The sequence below is a fragment of the Hylobates moloch genome, unplaced genomic scaffold, assembly GCF_009828535.3.
Source record: "Hylobates moloch isolate HMO894 unplaced genomic scaffold, HMol_V3 SCAFFOLD_17, whole genome shotgun sequence".
NCBI lineage: Eukaryota > Metazoa > Chordata > Mammalia > Primates > Hylobatidae > Hylobates > Hylobates moloch.
Genome location: NW_026652292.1, coordinates 44,391,039 through 44,408,242, shown reverse-complemented (window position 1 = coordinate 44,408,242; position 17,204 = coordinate 44,391,039). Strand labels below are relative to the sequence as shown.

At 36.6% G+C, this 17,204-nt stretch overlaps 1 protein-coding gene across 3 annotated transcripts in view; it reads left to right on the top strand.

The window, feature by feature from the left end:
- The window catches only part of GABRB1 (gamma-aminobutyric acid type A receptor subunit beta1), a 439,350-nt gene that overhangs the window by 10,771 nt on the left and 411,375 nt on the right, over positions 1 to 17,204 (top strand). Inside the window, exon 1 of one of the 3 annotated variants that reach the window (XM_032135434.2) lies at positions 13,407 to 13,424. The exons of the other annotated variants lie outside the window; for them this stretch is intronic. The gene's annotated coding sequence lies outside the window, so the exon portion shown is untranslated. Of the gene's footprint in view, positions 1 to 13,406; positions 13,425 to 17,204 lie in introns of those variants that run through there. 3 annotated transcript variants of the gene reach the window in all.

Below are 17,204 nucleotides of genomic sequence, written 5' to 3'. Positions count from 1 at the left end.
AAATGGTTCTCGGTATGGCCAGGCACAGTGGCTCACGCCCGTAATCCCAGCACTTTGGGAGGCCAAGGCGGGTGGATCACGAGGTCAGGAGATCGAAACCATCCTGGCTAACACGGTGAAACCCCGTCTGTACTAAAAATACAAAAAATTAGCCGGGCGTGGTGGTGGGCGCCTGTAGTCCCAGCTACTCGGAGAGGCTGAGGCAGGAGAATGGTGTGAACCCGGGAGGCGGAGCTTGCAGTGAGCCCAGATTGCGCCACCGCACTCCAGCCTGGGTGAAAGAGCGAGACTCTGTCTCAAAACAAACAAACAAACAAAAACAAACAAACAAACAAAAAACTGTTCTTGGTGAGGAAGTGACCATCCAGTGAGATTTTAAATGTCACTGTATGCTGAAAATGTAGCAAACTTGTGGTTTGAGCACAGTATCTGATAAGGATCCCTTTGATGCTAAAAGAGAAAGTAGTAAAGCAGTGCAAACATTTCAGTCATAAAGTAAAAACTATCCGCAGTCTCTCTTAACTTATAGTCGGCTTTTTAAAAGCCTCCTGAAGATCCAAGGACTAAAAATGTCCTTTTTGTCAATCACAGAGAACTTTAGGTCTCCCTCTGCAAGTTCTCCAAAATTAGGAACAAGTGCTTCGGCAACGGCTACCAAATTTCTTTACCTAACTCTTAAAGAGTCAACTTGTAACATATGGGGCTTAGCAAAATTGCGCCTTCATTTAATTTGTCCTCTACTCTGGCTTATTTGCAGCCAAACTTTCAGCATTTTAACCTTTGTCTTATGAATACACATGTCTTCTTTCTTCCCTTCTTTCATTTCTTCTTGTGCTTATTTTTTTATTTACTTAAAAACTTGGAAGTACCTGATGTGAGGATGCTCTTGTTATTCTGTTTTTTCACATCTTCTAATAAAGAAGCAATAATTTCTTTTGTTTTATCTTGCTTGATAAAAATCAGATACTATTTTTCTGACTCATTTTGACATTCTTTGACAATGGAATCCCTTCCATTAGATCATTTACGACAGAATTATGACAAAAAGGTGTTTTTCTCTGTCCCTGATATATTGAATTATGACTACAGATTTTGATTTTAGATCGGGTTCGTCTTTCAAAAATTTCATAAGGCTACCAATCTTTCACAGACAGACCCTTCATTATGTTATGCTGAAAGAGTCGGGCTCTTGGGAAAGATATTTATTGTAATAAAATAATACTATACATATATAATACATATAATACAGAGTGCATATTCCCACAGAGTTTGCAGTACCAAAAAATTAAAAATGTTTTTAAAATTTTCCTATAATGATCATAAGATGGAACTATTTTCTTTTATAGGTCAGGCACATCTATTGCATCTATAATGTGTCTTATATCATGAATACAAAATTATTCCAAAATCAAATTGCTTCACTTGCATTTTATTATAGTGACTTGAATTATGATAAGATGTGTAGCTATAAAAATACTGTTTTTCAAGTGGAGAATTATAGAGTCCAAGAATCAAAATCGTTATATCTAGGTTTAGCATAAGGTTCTGTAACTAACATGTTATTTTCAACATATTTGGCTTTTCTTGTAACACAAAGTTTTGCTATGTGTGAACTCTAACAGGAACAAGTGAGATTAAGTGAGACAAATAGACAAATATTTCAACAATTGCATTATATATAAAAGTAAATGCTGCAGTTAAAGACAAAGATTGCCACACTGAATAACAAAACCAATCTTAAGTGTACTTAAAAGAGATAAACTTTAGGCTGGGGATGGTGCCTCAAGCCTGGGATTCCAGCACTTTGGGAGGCGGAGGCAAGTGGATCGCTTGAGCTCAGGAGTTTGAGACCAGCCTGGGCAACATGGCAAAGCCCACAAAAAATTAGCCAGGCATGGTAGCATGTGCTTGTTGTCCCACCTACTTAGGAGGCTGAGGTCGGATGATTGCTTGAGCCTAAGAGGCCGAGGCTGCAGGGAGCCGTGATCGTGCCACTGCACTCCAGTCTGAGTGATAGAGCGAGACCCTGTTTGGATTTAAAAAAAAGAAAAAGAAAAGAAAATATATAAACTTTAAATGTAAATACAGAAAATTTTAAGGTGAAGTACACATCATCTGTCATTATATTAATATCCAGCAAAGGATGCTTTATCTGTAAAATGTATTATTAAAGAGAGATACTTCAAAGTGGTAAAGGGGTAAACCCGTCAGAAAGATCTAATAATTCTCAATTTATCTGAACCTCAATTAATAGCTTAAAAAACTAAAGAACACATTGACAAAACTAAGATCTCTAATTATAGTGGGATGTTTTAACATACGCTTCTCGGTAACTAAAGGAACAAGCAGATGACAAACGTAGTAAAGGCATAGATGATTTTAATAGCACTGTTAACAAACTGGACTTCACCGACATAGGGAGAATGCTGCACCTATATATATTCTTTTCAAACGACAGGTAACATTATCTCAAGTTGACCACATGCTGGGTTTTAAAGCATGCCAAATAAAGAATGAAGAATGTCAAGGAATAGAAATTGTACCAAGAATGTTCTCTGACCATTGTGAAATTAATCTTGAAGTCAATAGCAATAGATAACCAGAGAATCTTTCTAAAGAATGAAGAAAAGCTGGGGCAAGAGGTCGGATAGGGGGGACAGATAACAAGGAGATGTAAGCCTTACTAAGACATTTGTATTCTAACATCATTGAGTACCATTAAAGGATGTATACCTTGACTATATATATATATAGTCAAGTTTGTATTTTTAAATAGTCATTCTGGTTGCAGCTGAGATGCCAGGGAGGAATGATTGTGAGATTAGGTAAATAATGTTTGGGAGTGAAGAGAAGTATAGAGACAGGCAGGCCAATTTACCCTTACACTATTATAGATGAGTGTGGTTGCTTGAACTGGAATAGTGGCAGTGGAGATAGAAATAAGAGGAAAGATTAGAGAAATATTTAGGTGGCGAGATGGGCATTGTTGGTATTTGTTAACAAGAAATGACTCCCAGATTTTTGTCTTGGTTACATGCTTGAGTGTTGTCATTCATTAAATACAGAATACAGGAAGTTGGAGGGCAGAAAACTAGAGATGATCATTGTGGGACAACCAAAGGTGCCCTATAGTCACTTAGAACAGTGCTCTGTACCTAAAATATATATTTGAAATGATAAATGGTAAATAAGACATGGGCTAGATGAGATTCTACAAAGAAATAATAGAAGAGAGTAGAAAGTTTGTGTTAGAATATAAGGAATGCCAACTGTAAAACTTCTAATATTGACTATCATTTGAGGAAAAAATAAAATATGTTACCTTTTTTTTTTTTTTCTTGAGATGGAGTCTCACTCTATTGCCCCGGCTGGAGTGCAGTGGCATGATCTTGGCTCACTGCAACCTCTGCTTTTCAGGTTCACGTGATTCTCCTGCTTCAGCCTCCCAAGGAGCTGGAATTACAGGCTTCCACCACCACACCCAGCTAATTTTTTTTTTTTTTGTATTTTTAGTAGAGATGAGGTGTCACCATGTTGTCCAGGCTGGTCTTGAACTCCTGACCTCAAGTGATTCACCCGCCTTGGCCTCCGAAAGTGCTGGGATTACAGGTGTGAACCACTGCACCCAGCTAATATTTTAACCGGACTTTTAAAAATACCAACATTATTAACTGTAGTTCACCCTGTCATGCTATCAGATACTACATCTTTTTTTTTTTTTTTTTTTTGAGATGAGTCTCGCTGTGTCGCCCAGGCTGGAGTGCAGTGGCTGGATCTCGGCTCACCATCTCCCGGGTTCACGCCATTCTCCTGCGTCAGCCTCCCGAGTAGTTGGGACTACAGGTGCCCGCCACCACGCCTGGCTAATTTTCTGTATTTTTAGTAGAGATGGGGTTTCACCGTGTTAGCCAGGATAGTCTCCATCTCCTGACCTCATGATCCACCCGCCTCGGCCTCCCAAAGTGCTGGGATTACAGGCGTGAGCCACCGCGCCTGGCCAGATACTACATTTTGTTCACTCAATATTTTTGTATATAAATATGAAATAAAATATAAATATATTCAAAATATTTATTAATTAAATTTTATATAAATTATGTATATATAAAAGTTAAATATATGTTTTTGTGTCAAAACATCACATTTACCACACAAAATATATACCATTATGTACCCATAATAATTAAAAATTTAAAAATACTACCATTATAATGTATTTGCCTTACAGGCTTATCTATATAATTGTAAAGAATAACACCTAAAATTAATGCATTAACACAGGTAATCAACACTATCTACCAAGTTTAATGTGCTTACATTAAGAACAGCATCAATTTTAGTTTTTTTAAGAAGAAAAAAATAGAACTTGAGAGCCAGCAAGTCCAGTTATAGAAACCATGTTTATGACCATTGACAAGAGGCCTCTGGGTGGCCAGATGATGTCAAAATCATATGATAGCATAAAATCCATACAATTGTGGATTATCTCCAAAGACGCTCAGGAATTTGATTGTAGGAGTGGAGAAGTTAATTGGTTGAGGTGATTTAAGTTGGGGGGTTTTAGGGCCTGTCCACTGGATAAGGAGAAGTGTGTCAAAAACATTATGTATTGAGCACAGAGTGATTGAGGTAGTACTCAACAGGTGGTCTCCATCCTGGAACAGAAATAAATAAAACCAAGAATGTGACGATGATGGTCACCATTTGATAAGCAATGGAAAGTTTAATCCTTGCTTAAGAGATGAGAACCTGAGGGGTTAAGTAACAAAATAAAAATCACATCTAGTCAGTTAATGGTAGTTAGCAAGGTCTCCTGCCTCCTACTCTAATAGTCTGTGAATGATTGCATAACAATGATTGTGTTGCATACTAATGAAGGAAATATGGTAAGCAGTGCACAGCTTACTTTATTTTGTCAATGCAAATAAATATGATCAACTCAAATGTTGCCACATTTCCCAGTAACTTTTTTTATTGTGAAATTATCATGCCATCACCATATATCCTTATTATGTAGCAAAGTTCCTGAATCTTCCTCCCCAAAGCTGGAATGTTGTTGGCTCTGACCTAGTGTCATCCTGACTCCTGAACTTCTCAGCTGCTTCACTTTTGGAACATTGCTTCCCAACTCTGGATTTTAGTGTCATTTGCAAACTGAGGATGATGATAGTGCCTATTTCATAGGATTTTTAACAAAGATGAAATGTGTTAATACATGTTAAAACTATTTGAAGAGTTGCTGGAACATAGTTAGCACTAACAAAGTGTTAGTTCTATTAATAACTCACACATTGGATTTTTGAACCTGACACTTTTTTTTTTTAAACTCATTGCCACTGACAGAGAGTCCTTCTGCAGCTAGAGGTAAAAATCTTAAAAGTGTTAAAACGTTAGAGAGTTAACACATTGGTGTGAATAAGTTTTAGTCAAAGTGAAAGTGAAAGCATTAGACTAGTTGCAGTTTCAATGGTAGATGAAGTTCAAAGGTCAAAGTACCTAAAAATTGAGAGGAAATGCAGCTGTGTGGGAAACATTAGCAGAAGAAGGTGGGAAGGCCCAGGAACAAACTTCAAAGACTTTCCTGTTTTGCCCAAGGCCTCACCTTATCATTGTTGCTGCAAAAATAAGGCCACAGGTATGAGCTGGACCTAGACCTGTGATCCCACTCAGGACTGAGGGAGCTGCAGTAGGTATTAAACCCAGTTGTGAACTGTCTGGGCGGCAACTACTGAGAAAAATGGACAGCAAAAAGGATGTGAGCTGAACCAAGGACTTCTACCTTGGGTACTGCTTGCCTGGGGCCAAAAACTAGGTGCAAGAATGGATAAGGGTAAGGTCCCAAGTGGGGCCAAATGGTTTTGTTTGACCATTTGGGAAACAGAAACATATCAGACTCAGACTCAGAGGCCAAGCTGCTCCCAAAGAGATCATTTGTGGGCATGCACATCTGTTCTGGTATGTTCCAGTCGTGGAACATACAATGAGATCTTATAATCTCTCATTTGCAGTGTTACCTCTATAATGTATTATGTATCCTTATATTATTGGAACTGGTTGTGAATGTCCTATTCTGCACTTTTACAATTTCCATAGTTTCATGATAGATTTTAATAGCTACTAAGGTAAAATCTTCCACTTTGCTTTCTACAAACACTTGCAGCTAGCTATTCTTTGCCCTGGGTTTGTCAATATAAATTTTCAAAATGTCATCGTTATAAAAAACCTGTCAATATCTAAATCTAACACTATTGTCATGTTTGTATTATAGGATAAGCACTATTGACATCTTCTTTTATGTTTTATAAAGCAAATTTTTTTTTTCCTGTCCTACACTTTTACAATACTTCTGATCACCAAAATGTGTAGTGTTTCCCCCTCTCTCCCCACCAGCCTCCCATACCTAGCAATTCTCCACTTCTGGGTAGGACACCAACTGGGTATCCTACAATTTAATTTAACTCTGACACTATTTACCTCGAAATAGCATCAGATCTCACAGGTTAAGGACTTAGATTCTCCTCCTTTTTTAATGTCCAAACTGAAAATAAATATGATATATTAATTCAGAAGTTAAATATATGATTCTGAAGCAAGAGAAGAGTTAAAACCACAGGTTTAAATTTGAGAAAAATTGCCATATAATTGGTAATTAAATCTAGGATATAGATAAGATACTCTATGAAAAAGGTATAGAATAAGGCTATAGAAAGACATAAGATGAAGTTTGGGAAACTATAGTATTTAGTAGCTTTATTTATTTATTTATTTATTTATTTGTTTATTGAGACGGAGTCTCGCCCTGCCTCCCAGACTGGAGTGCAATGGCACAATCTTGGCTCACCACAACCTCTGCCTCCCAGGTTCAAGTGATTCTCCTACCTCAGCCTCTCAAGTAGCTGGTATTACATGCACACGCCACCACACCAGGCTAATATTTTGTATTTTTAGTAGAGACAGGGTTTCACCATGTTGGCCAGGCTGGTCTTGAACTCCTGACCTCATGATCCGCCCACCTCGGCCTCCCAAAGTGCTGGGATTACAGGCGTGAGCCGCTGTATCTGGCCTAGTAGCCATATTTATTATGATGGATCTATAAATGAGACAGAAAAGAAAAGGCAGAGATTTAAGAGGACGTATAATAATATAGAATAACAAATAGTATGTTTCAAAGAGGGTTAGGTTGATCAAATTAATAGTGTTGAATATGACTGAGAATTTAAGGATAAAGAGAAATAGAAAATATTCATTATATTTGAGGGAGTAACTATTATATATGTCAACAATGTAATATCCTTAATTGATTAGCCTAAATAACAATGGATTAGTCCAAACAAGACTCCTTTTCTTTTTTTTCAACAGTGACTCTTCCACATTGGAAAGCAAAATTATGAGACTCTGGGATGTTGTGGCCTCTGGCTTTTAACTACACTAAAGTGAGATCTCAGCATAAAGGCTTCCTTTACTGAGATGCAAAAACGACACCAAATGGTTTCAAAGCAATAATTGGAAAGTATTGCCAATAATTGTTTACCTTAATTTGTAAAGATTATCAATATGTTATATAAACAATGGGCAAGCATGAGCTAATTTTACGTTTACTATCTGCGATCAACAATATAATACATTGAAGCTTTACTATTTATCCATATAGTCCCTGCAAATATTTATTTATTCATTTTGTTCTTAATTTATTCAAACATATTTTTGAGATCCTACAACATACCAGGATTTTTGCTATATTCTGTCATTGACAGTCTTCCTAGAGGTCATAATCTAGTAGAAAAAATATATTCAGCTAACAATAGAACTATGGTAAAAGTGTACAAATAGAGGTTTTGGCCAAATGCCACAGCAGCTGGAGTATTAGTGAGGACTACACCTTGAAAGTTCACAAGGATGAGATGGGCAGAAAAGCACTGCAGATAGAGGATGCAGCAGGTGAAAGCCTTGCTTCTGGCTTACACAGAAAATAGGAGTATATCAGTGCTAGTTAAACACTGGGTACATAGTAATAAGGGAGGGGTTCAATGAAGAAAAAACAATAGAAATAATGTAGGTTAGAGAGAGGGAGATGGTTCCCTTCTTACCCGGGTATAGCATGTTGCTTTAAACAAAACGTGAACCAGGCTGCAAAAGCCAAAAATTCTTTAGAAAATGCTGCTTTCAGGCTTTGCCCTATAAAAAGTCATATTCTCAACTACTGAATAAAAAAGCAAATTCTATTATCTTTTTCTTTCCTGTCATTAAGATTTTTCCATCTCTTTTAATAATGTGTAACAAAAATTTTTGAAAATCCCTGTTTGACTTGATCACTAAAGTGATATAGTGACACTTTAGTCAATCATAGAATTGCTTAATAATTTTATGGATAAAAGGAAAATGAAATCCGGAAATGTGCTTTACCGTCCTCTAGGTGACAAAATTTATATCTGTGCAGATTATTTATTTATTTATTTATTTATTTATTTTTCTATCTGAGACAGAGTCTCACTCTGTCACCCAGGCTGGAGTCCAGTGGCACAATCTTGGCTCACCGCAACTTCCATCTCCTGGGTTCAAGCGATTCTCTTGCCTCAGCCCCCTGAGCATCTGGGATTACAGGCACCGACCACCATGCCCAGGCTAATTTTTGTATTTTTACTAGAGACAGGGTTTCACCTTATTGGCCAGGCTGGTCTCCAACGCCTGACCTCAGGTGATCCACTGACCTCGGCCTCCCAAAGTGCTGGGATTACAGGACTGAGCCACTGTGCCTGGCCTGTGCAGACGATTTAATGAACAAAATGATGTCTTTCTGTTTAAATGAGGGTAGAATCAGTTTTTGAACTAGGCGCTAAAATATCCAACCTGTTATAATTAGAAACTTTAACTTTTAATAAATAACAAACTTTTAAAAGCAGAAATTGAGAATACAAAAATTAATACTCTTCTTATATTGTAGGAAGTGATAATAAGGTATTTAGAAAGAGACGCTGTAGAGTTAAATGACCTGACAAGTAATTCCAGATCTGCAATTTACTACATGTGCAGCCTTCTCCATGTTTTATAGTTTATGTGTTTATGAAAGTGTTGAGTCAGATTTTTTAATTCCCTGCTTGTGTTAACATTCAAGTCTAAAGGATTGCTTGAGATCATGATTTTGATATGACACAACTGTCAGGGAACAGTATTATGACTCTGGCAGCTATGTGAAATTACACTAACTTAAATTGTAGCTGATGGTTGCATTACTCACATTATTTGCTCAAACTCCTTGGACAACTGAAAATAAACATTTTCTTAACTGAGCAGTATATATCATTTAACTTAAAGGAAACACTGGGAAATATGAGATAGACTTCTTTGAGAATTGTACTGTGACAACCACTGTAAGAAGCCACCAAAGGGCTAAATCCAAATAAAGAAATAAGAAACACATTGGAAACAAACAAAAGCCTATAAAACAGGAAAGAGTAGCTGTAACCAGGAAAGTTACAAAATCCAATGATTCATTTTTTCACACTCACACACACACACACACAAGCATGATGGCTTCTAGTTTTACCACTGAATCTCTGGAATATTGTCAAGATACATAAATTTTTGATGACCTAACACCCTCACTGTGACTATTTTATGAACAGCATCTGACTCATCTCTCAATCAAAATTTTGCACACTGCTTTGAAGCTGTGGAGATATTCATCCACAGATTGTTAAGGAGAAGTTCAGAATATGGCTAGAAAACTGGTTATTCTCTTTTAGAACTCAAATCATTAAATTGTTGTTAAATTCAGATTTTCAGATTTGAATTATTGACTTTTCTCTTTCAAAATAAAATCTATTACCTTTTCTATTGTTATTCATGTTTTCATTTAGTTTTTCCTGCTTTAAAATGAGTTTTCTTTTCTTCTTCTTTCTTCTTCTTCATCGTTGTCGTCCTCCTCCTCTTCTTCCTCCTCCTCCTTCTTCTTCTCCCTCTTCCTCCTCCTCTTCTCCTTCTCCTTCTCCTTCTTCTTCTTCTTATTCCTCCCCTTTCTCTTCTTCTTCTAGTCCTCCTCCTCTTCTTTCTTCTTCCTTTTTCCTCCTCCTCCTCCTCCTTCTTCTTCTCTTCTTCTTCTTTCTTTTTTTTTTTGTTTTGGAGAGACAGGCTCTCCATATGTTGCCCAGGTTGGTCTTGAACTCCTGGCCTCTGTCTGGCCTCAAGTCATCCTCCCACCTCAGCCTCCCAAAGTTCTGAGATTACAGACAGGAGCCACCATGCCCGGCCTTCTTTTCTTCTTTAACAAATAATCACCTTACATCTAGTCAATGTTAAATTGCTAATGTCTCTGGTTCTTAGTAGTAAGACTAATGCTACAAAAACAATATGATAATGTCAGAAATCTACTATTTTAAAATATATGGTTGACCTTTTTACAATATAGAAGTTAGGGGCCCTGACCCCCCAGGCAGTTGAAAATCCGTGTGTGATTTTTGACTACTCAAGAACGTTACTGATGCCTACAGTTGGCCAGAAACCTTACTGATAACACAAGCAGTTGATTGACACATAGTTTATGTATGACGTGCATTGGGTACTGCATTCTTACACTAAAATAAGCTAGAGAAAGAAAATGTGATTAAGAAAATCATAAGGAAGACAACATACGTTTATTATTCACTAAGTGGAAGTGGATCGTCATAAAGATCTTCATCTTCATTGTCTTTACATATGAGTAGGCTGAGGTGGAGGAAGAAGAGGGTTTGATTTTGTTGTCTCAGGAATGGCAGAGGTGGAAGAAAATCCGCGTATAAGTGGACCTGTGCAATACACATCCATGTTTTTCAAGAGTCTTGTATTTTTTCTTCATCATTTTGCTCTTATCTTTACTGACAATTTGTAAACTGTATATACATCACTAACTTTTAAGAAATGTATTTTCTCTGAAAATATATTAAACTCTTCATTTAAGACTTTTAATGAGATCAAATGAAAATAATTTGACACTCCAGACCTCAAAACTCAAGACCTCAAAATCCACTAAACAACAGCACTGAAAAATATGCATTTCTCATCTGACTAATGGTAACTTCCTTGTGGCCTCATATTGGTTGATCTATCAACATTAATTTTTCCTAGATGCTTGACCCTTTTCCTAGATGCTTGACCCTTTTCCTAGATGCTTGACCCTTTTCCTAGATGCTTGACCCTTTTCCTAGATGCTTGACCCTTTTCCTAGATGCTTGGCTCTTCACTTGGCTCTCAGCACACCTCATTCTTCTGGTTTTCTTTCTACCTGTTCCTTCTTTGTCACTCTTTCTAGTTTCTTTTTGTCTATCCTAACCTCAAAAGTTTGAAAGGCCCAACATACCTGGAATTTCCTTCCTTTTCCACCTATGCTCGCAATATTATTGAAATTATGCAGTGTGTTTCATTAAGCACTATATTAGTTTGCTAGGACTGCCATAACAAAATACCAATTGTGGCTTGAACAATGGAAATTTAATTTTCTCATCGTTCTGGAGGCTGAAAGTCCAAGATCAAAGTGTCAGCAGGTTTACTTTCTCTCTCTTTCTCTCTCTCTCCTTCCTCCCTCCCTCTTTCCCTCCTCTTTCTTTCTTTCTCTCTTTCTTTCTTTCTTTTTCTTTCTTTCTTCTTTTTCATTCTTTCTTTCTTTTTCTTTCTCTCTTTCTTTCTTTCTTCCCTTCTTCTTTCCTTCTTTCTTTCTTTCACGGGCTCTCACTTTGTTGCCCAGGCTGTAGTTCAGATCTCAGCTCACTGTAACCTCTGCCTCCCAGGCTCAAGGAATCCTCCCACCTCAAACCTCTCTAGTAGATAGGAAAACAGGCACATGCCACCACACCTGGCTAATTTATATATATATATATTTTGTAGAGACAGGGTTTCACCATGTTGCCTAGGCTGGTCTCGATCTTGGACTCAAGCAATCCACCCACCTCAGCCTCCCAAAGTGCTGGTATTACAGGCATGAGCCACTGCGCCCAGCCAATTTGGTTCCTCTTGAGGTCTCTGTCCTTGGTTTGCAGATGGCTGCCTTCTCCTTGTGTCCTCACATGGCCTTTCCACTGTGCGTGAACAGGTATGGTGTCTCCTCTTTTTATAAAGACACCAATCATGTTTTATTAGGACCCCAACTTTTCTGACCTCATTTAACACTGATTATTTCTTTGAAGAGTACTTCTTCAAATATAGTCACATTCAAGGATAGGCCTTCAACTTGTGAATTTGGGGGGAACAATTCAATTCATACGAATAGTATCTATATGCTGCTAGCTTTCAAATGTATACTTCCAACCAAGGCCTCTTCCTTGATATGGAGTTACCCCACTGCCTACTCAGAATTCCCACTTGGATTTCTAATAAACATGTTAAACTCAACATGTTTGAAATTGATTTACAATGTAAGCCTTCCCCAAACTGTTTATCAACATCCTCACCATCTCAGAGAATGGCAACACTTCCATTTACTCAGCTCGAAGTTATTGGAGTCATCTTTTTCTCACCTCTTTTCCTCACATCTATATCCTCTCTCTCAAGAAGTCCTGTTAACTATAGCTTCACAATATATCTGGAATATGACCACTTTTCATCACCTCTACTACTACTGTAATTTTCCCTCTTGGATTACCGACTTAACTTTTTCCACCCTTGCCCTCTAATAGTCTATATTCTAGAGTAGCTAGAGTGCTTCTGTTAAAAGGCAAATCAGATCATGTTATTTTATATCAAATCCTTCCACTGGTTTTCCATCTTAGAGTGAATGCTTCAAGTCTCTGACTCACCTCCTGTTACTTTTTCTGCCTCTCACTCTGCTCTAGTCACACTGGCCTCCTTAAACAGACCAGACACATTCCTACTTCAGTATCTTTGCACTTGCTGTTTTCTGTTGGTAGTGCTCTTTGTCAACATATTTACAAGGCTCAATCCATTGCTAACTGCGGTTCTTTACTCAAATGTCACCTTTTTATACAGGTCTTCCTTAACCACTCTTTCTACTTTTCAACAAAAAAACCCTCCACAGATTCCTATCTGCCATGATCTGATTTAATTTTTCTCTCCTATCACCATCTAAACGTATCATATACGTAACATATCTGTCTTGCTTATGGCCCATCCTCTTTACTAAATATTGCTAAATTTATTTATTTATTCATCTATTCAACAAGCATTTATTGCATATCACTTTTGTGCCAGACAGAATACCAGATAAGTGAGAAACATTAGTAAGTTTTAAAAAAGGTTATTTTCCTCATAGCACTTTGATTTAGTGGTTTTATTATAAGAATGTATGTGCTAATGATAAACAGCTGTGATACTCTGCCATGTGTGGACACAGGAAATGCTAAACTACTAGGAATAGAGGAATCATGATGAAGCTGGAAACAAAAAGAAGGTAATCAAGGCAACCCACAGAAATGGCTGTGCTTTCGGATCCTCTGCAGGTATGTTTATCTTCAAAAATGTGTGGTCTTCTCTTGACTATTCCAACTTTTTTTTACTCATCTACTATCTCAGTTCTTTCTTTTTCTGGGAGAATTATCTGTTCATCAATATTTAAATATTTCATTCTCTATCTTGTGCCTTTTCTTAATCAGAAAGAGTATAGCAAAACAGTTGATAATATTGAGTTGTGATTTTGACTTTGTGGGCTTGAACTCTGGTCTTGTTATGTCTAAGCTATGTGACCCACAACAAGTTACTTTTCCCATCTGCTCCTCCTTTTAAGAAATCAAAAAAAATAATATTACCAGAGCTTAGATATGTTAGGTATGAATGACTTACTATACAAAAAAGACATAAAATGGGGCCTGGAACAGAGTAAGCACTCAACAAATTAGAGGTTTTATTTTTAATTCCTATTTCCTAGTAAAGAATTATGGCTTATTTAAAATATCTTCTTCCTGCTTCATCAAAATTGATAAACCTCATAGCTCCTCCTCTAACTAATAATTAGTTTTTGCACCTCTTGTCTACAGCTTCAGAATAATTTTTTTTTTTTTTTTTTCTTGAGACGGAGTCTCGCTCTGTCGCCCAGGCTGGAGTGCAGTGGCACAATCTCGGCTCACTGCAAGCTCCACCTCCCGGGTTCACGCTATTCTCCTCCCTCAGCCTCTCCCAGTAGCTGGGACTACAGGCGCCCGCCACCATGCCTGGCTAATTTTTTTGTATTTTTTAGTAGAGACGAGGTTTCACCATGGTCTCGATCTCCTGACCTCGTGATCCGCCCGCCTCGGCCTCCCAAAGTGCTGGGATTACAAGCGTGAGCCACCACGCCCGGCCCCAGAATAATTTTTTTTTAACAATTGCTTTAAATTTCACAGCACTCTACTTAAAAATTGGAGAATATTTTATTTTACTGGTTTATTTGCTTCTCACTTTATTTTTTGTGTTAATTACTTCTTTCCTGTATTAATGCTTTGTTTTCCTGTAGTAATCCTTATGTATTTCTTGCTAAAAGGATCTAATGGGGCAAAATGTTCTTAGTCCTTTTATGTCTAAAAATGATTTTATAGTGCCAACACAACTGAATGTTAGTTTTTTAGAGTATAAAATTAGCACTTCAAAGTCATTTTTCCTCAGAATTTTAAAAACATGCTTCATTGTTTCTGGTACTAATTTTACTGGCCAAAAGAATGACAAATTACTCTTTTTTCTATGTAGATAATATCATTTATTTTTCTCAAGAGTGTTTTAGATGTTTTTCTTTATCCATAATGTTCCAAAATTTCATCAGAATATGACTAATTAATGCTGTTTAACATTCAATCACATCAGAGAAATGCAAATCAAAATGACAATGAGACGTCATCCCACCCCAGTTAATATAGCTTAGATCCAAATGACAGGCAATAACAAACGCTGATAAGGATGTGGAGAAAAGAGAACACTTGTACACTGTTGGTGAGAGTGTAAATTAGTACAATTACTGTGGAGAACAGTTTGGAGGTTCCTCAAAAAACCAAAAATTGAGCTACCATATGATCCCACAATCCCACTGGTAAGTATTTATCCAAAAGAAAGAAAATCAGTATATTAAAGAGAGATCTCCACTGCTGTGTTTGCTGCAGCACTGTTTACAATAGCTAAGGTTTGGAAGCAACCTAAGAGTCCACAACAGATGAATGGATAAAGAAAATGTGGCACATATACACAATGGAGTACTATTCAGCCATAAAAAACAATGAGAGCCAATCATTTGCAGTGACATGGATGGAACTGGAGATCATTATGTTAAGTGAAATAATCCAGGGACAGAAAGACAAACATCACATGTTCTCACTTATTTGTGGGATCTGAAAATCAAGACAATTGAACTCATGGACATAGAGAGTAGAAGGATGGTTACCAGAGACTGGGAAGAGTAGTGGGGGACCTGAGGGGAAGCTGGGATTCGTTAACGGATACAAAAACAGTTAGAAGGAATGAATAAGTCTTACTATTTAATAGCAGAATAAGGAGACTGTAGGCAATAATAACTTAAATGTACATTTTAAAATAAAGAGTGTTATTGGGCTGTTTGTAACTCAAAGGATTAATGCTTGAGGGGATGAATATCCCATTCTGCATCGTTTTTATTTTCTTTATAAAGTTTTGTCTTTCTATTTTTGTTTTTTGGTTATGTGTGTTTTTATTAAAATTGCCACTTTCAAGTCTTATTAAAGTTTGGTCATTTCATAATTATTGAAAAAAGAACTGGAGTATGCAGTTTGTTTATAGGTATATCTTTTGGTTTAAAAATAATATACATTCATGTAGAATTTGGAAAGAAATATATAAAAGTATAAATGAAGAAAAAATAACTGTAGCATTAGCATTCAGAAATAATAGATGAAAATGGTTAGTTTCTTTCTATTCCTTTCACATAACTATAAATGTGGGATTTCACATGTGTAAATAATCACAATAAATGTGATGATTTCACATTGCATGACTACATCAAACATCTTGTGTACCCCACAGGTATATACACTTGCTGTGTACCAACACAAATTAAAAACAGAAAAATGAAAAAAATCGAGCAAGGGTGTAAACTAATAACTGTTGTTATTTTGGGAACATGACTTTTAAAAATTATTTCCTCCCCTTCTTTTTCTCTGTTCTTTTCTTATGCAACTCTTGTTAGATTTTTTGGATCTCTCTTCAATGTGTCTTTACCTTTTGCAATGCCATCTAGATTGTTATTTGTTTCTATTATCTAGCTAACTAATAAAATCTTCTACTGTGCCATTCAACCCATTTATGGAATTTCATTTGAAAATTTACAATTACATTTCAATTTCATAAATCTTAGTTTTTGTTGTTGTTGATTTTTGTTTTCTCCTAATAGTTTGTTCTTCTTGTTGTGTACTCTTGGATGCTTTCATACTTGCTTTAAAGTAGTTTTAGTTTCCATGGGATTTAATTTTCTGCTTCTGGAATTTACTTCCTATCCTTCATAATATTGATTTTTCTTAAAGGTTTGCTGACTTTTTATTATATGTCCATATTTTTATGTGAGGGTTCATATTGAAAAGTATTTTATTTCTTAAGCACAAATTAAAACCATTCCATGACTATGGCTAATACATTTCTAATGACAGGAAGGGGAAGAAATCTGCAATCCCCCAAATCCTCCATCTGATATTTATTCCGCTTTAGTATATAGTAGCAGTGACATGTGACTGAAGAAAATATTTGTTGTTTAAAATGCTGGATGATTTAAGTTTTATCTCTCACAGAGAGGATAGTTTTATTTTTAAAATTTTTTTATTTCCATAGGTTTTTGGGGAAGAGGTGGCATTTGGTTATATGGACAAGTTCCTTAATGATGATTTGTGAGATTTTGGTGCACCCATCACCCGAGCAGTATACACTGCACCCAATTTGTAGTCTTTCATCCCTTACCGCCTTCTGACCCTTTCCTCCTGAATCCCCAAAGTCCGCTGTGTCATTCTTATGCCTTTGCATCCTCATAGCTTAGCTCCCACTTATGAGTGAAAGCATATAATGTTTGGTTTTCCATTCCTGAGTTACTTTATTTAGAATAATAATCTCCAATTCCAGCCACGTTGCTGTGAATGCCATTAATGCATTCCTTTTTATGGCTGAGTAGTATTCCATCATATATATATAGCATCTATATCACATATATATCATATATGTGATATATATATATATGTATATCTCATAATATTTTATCCACTCATTGATTGATGGGCATTTGGGTTGGCTCCACATTTTTG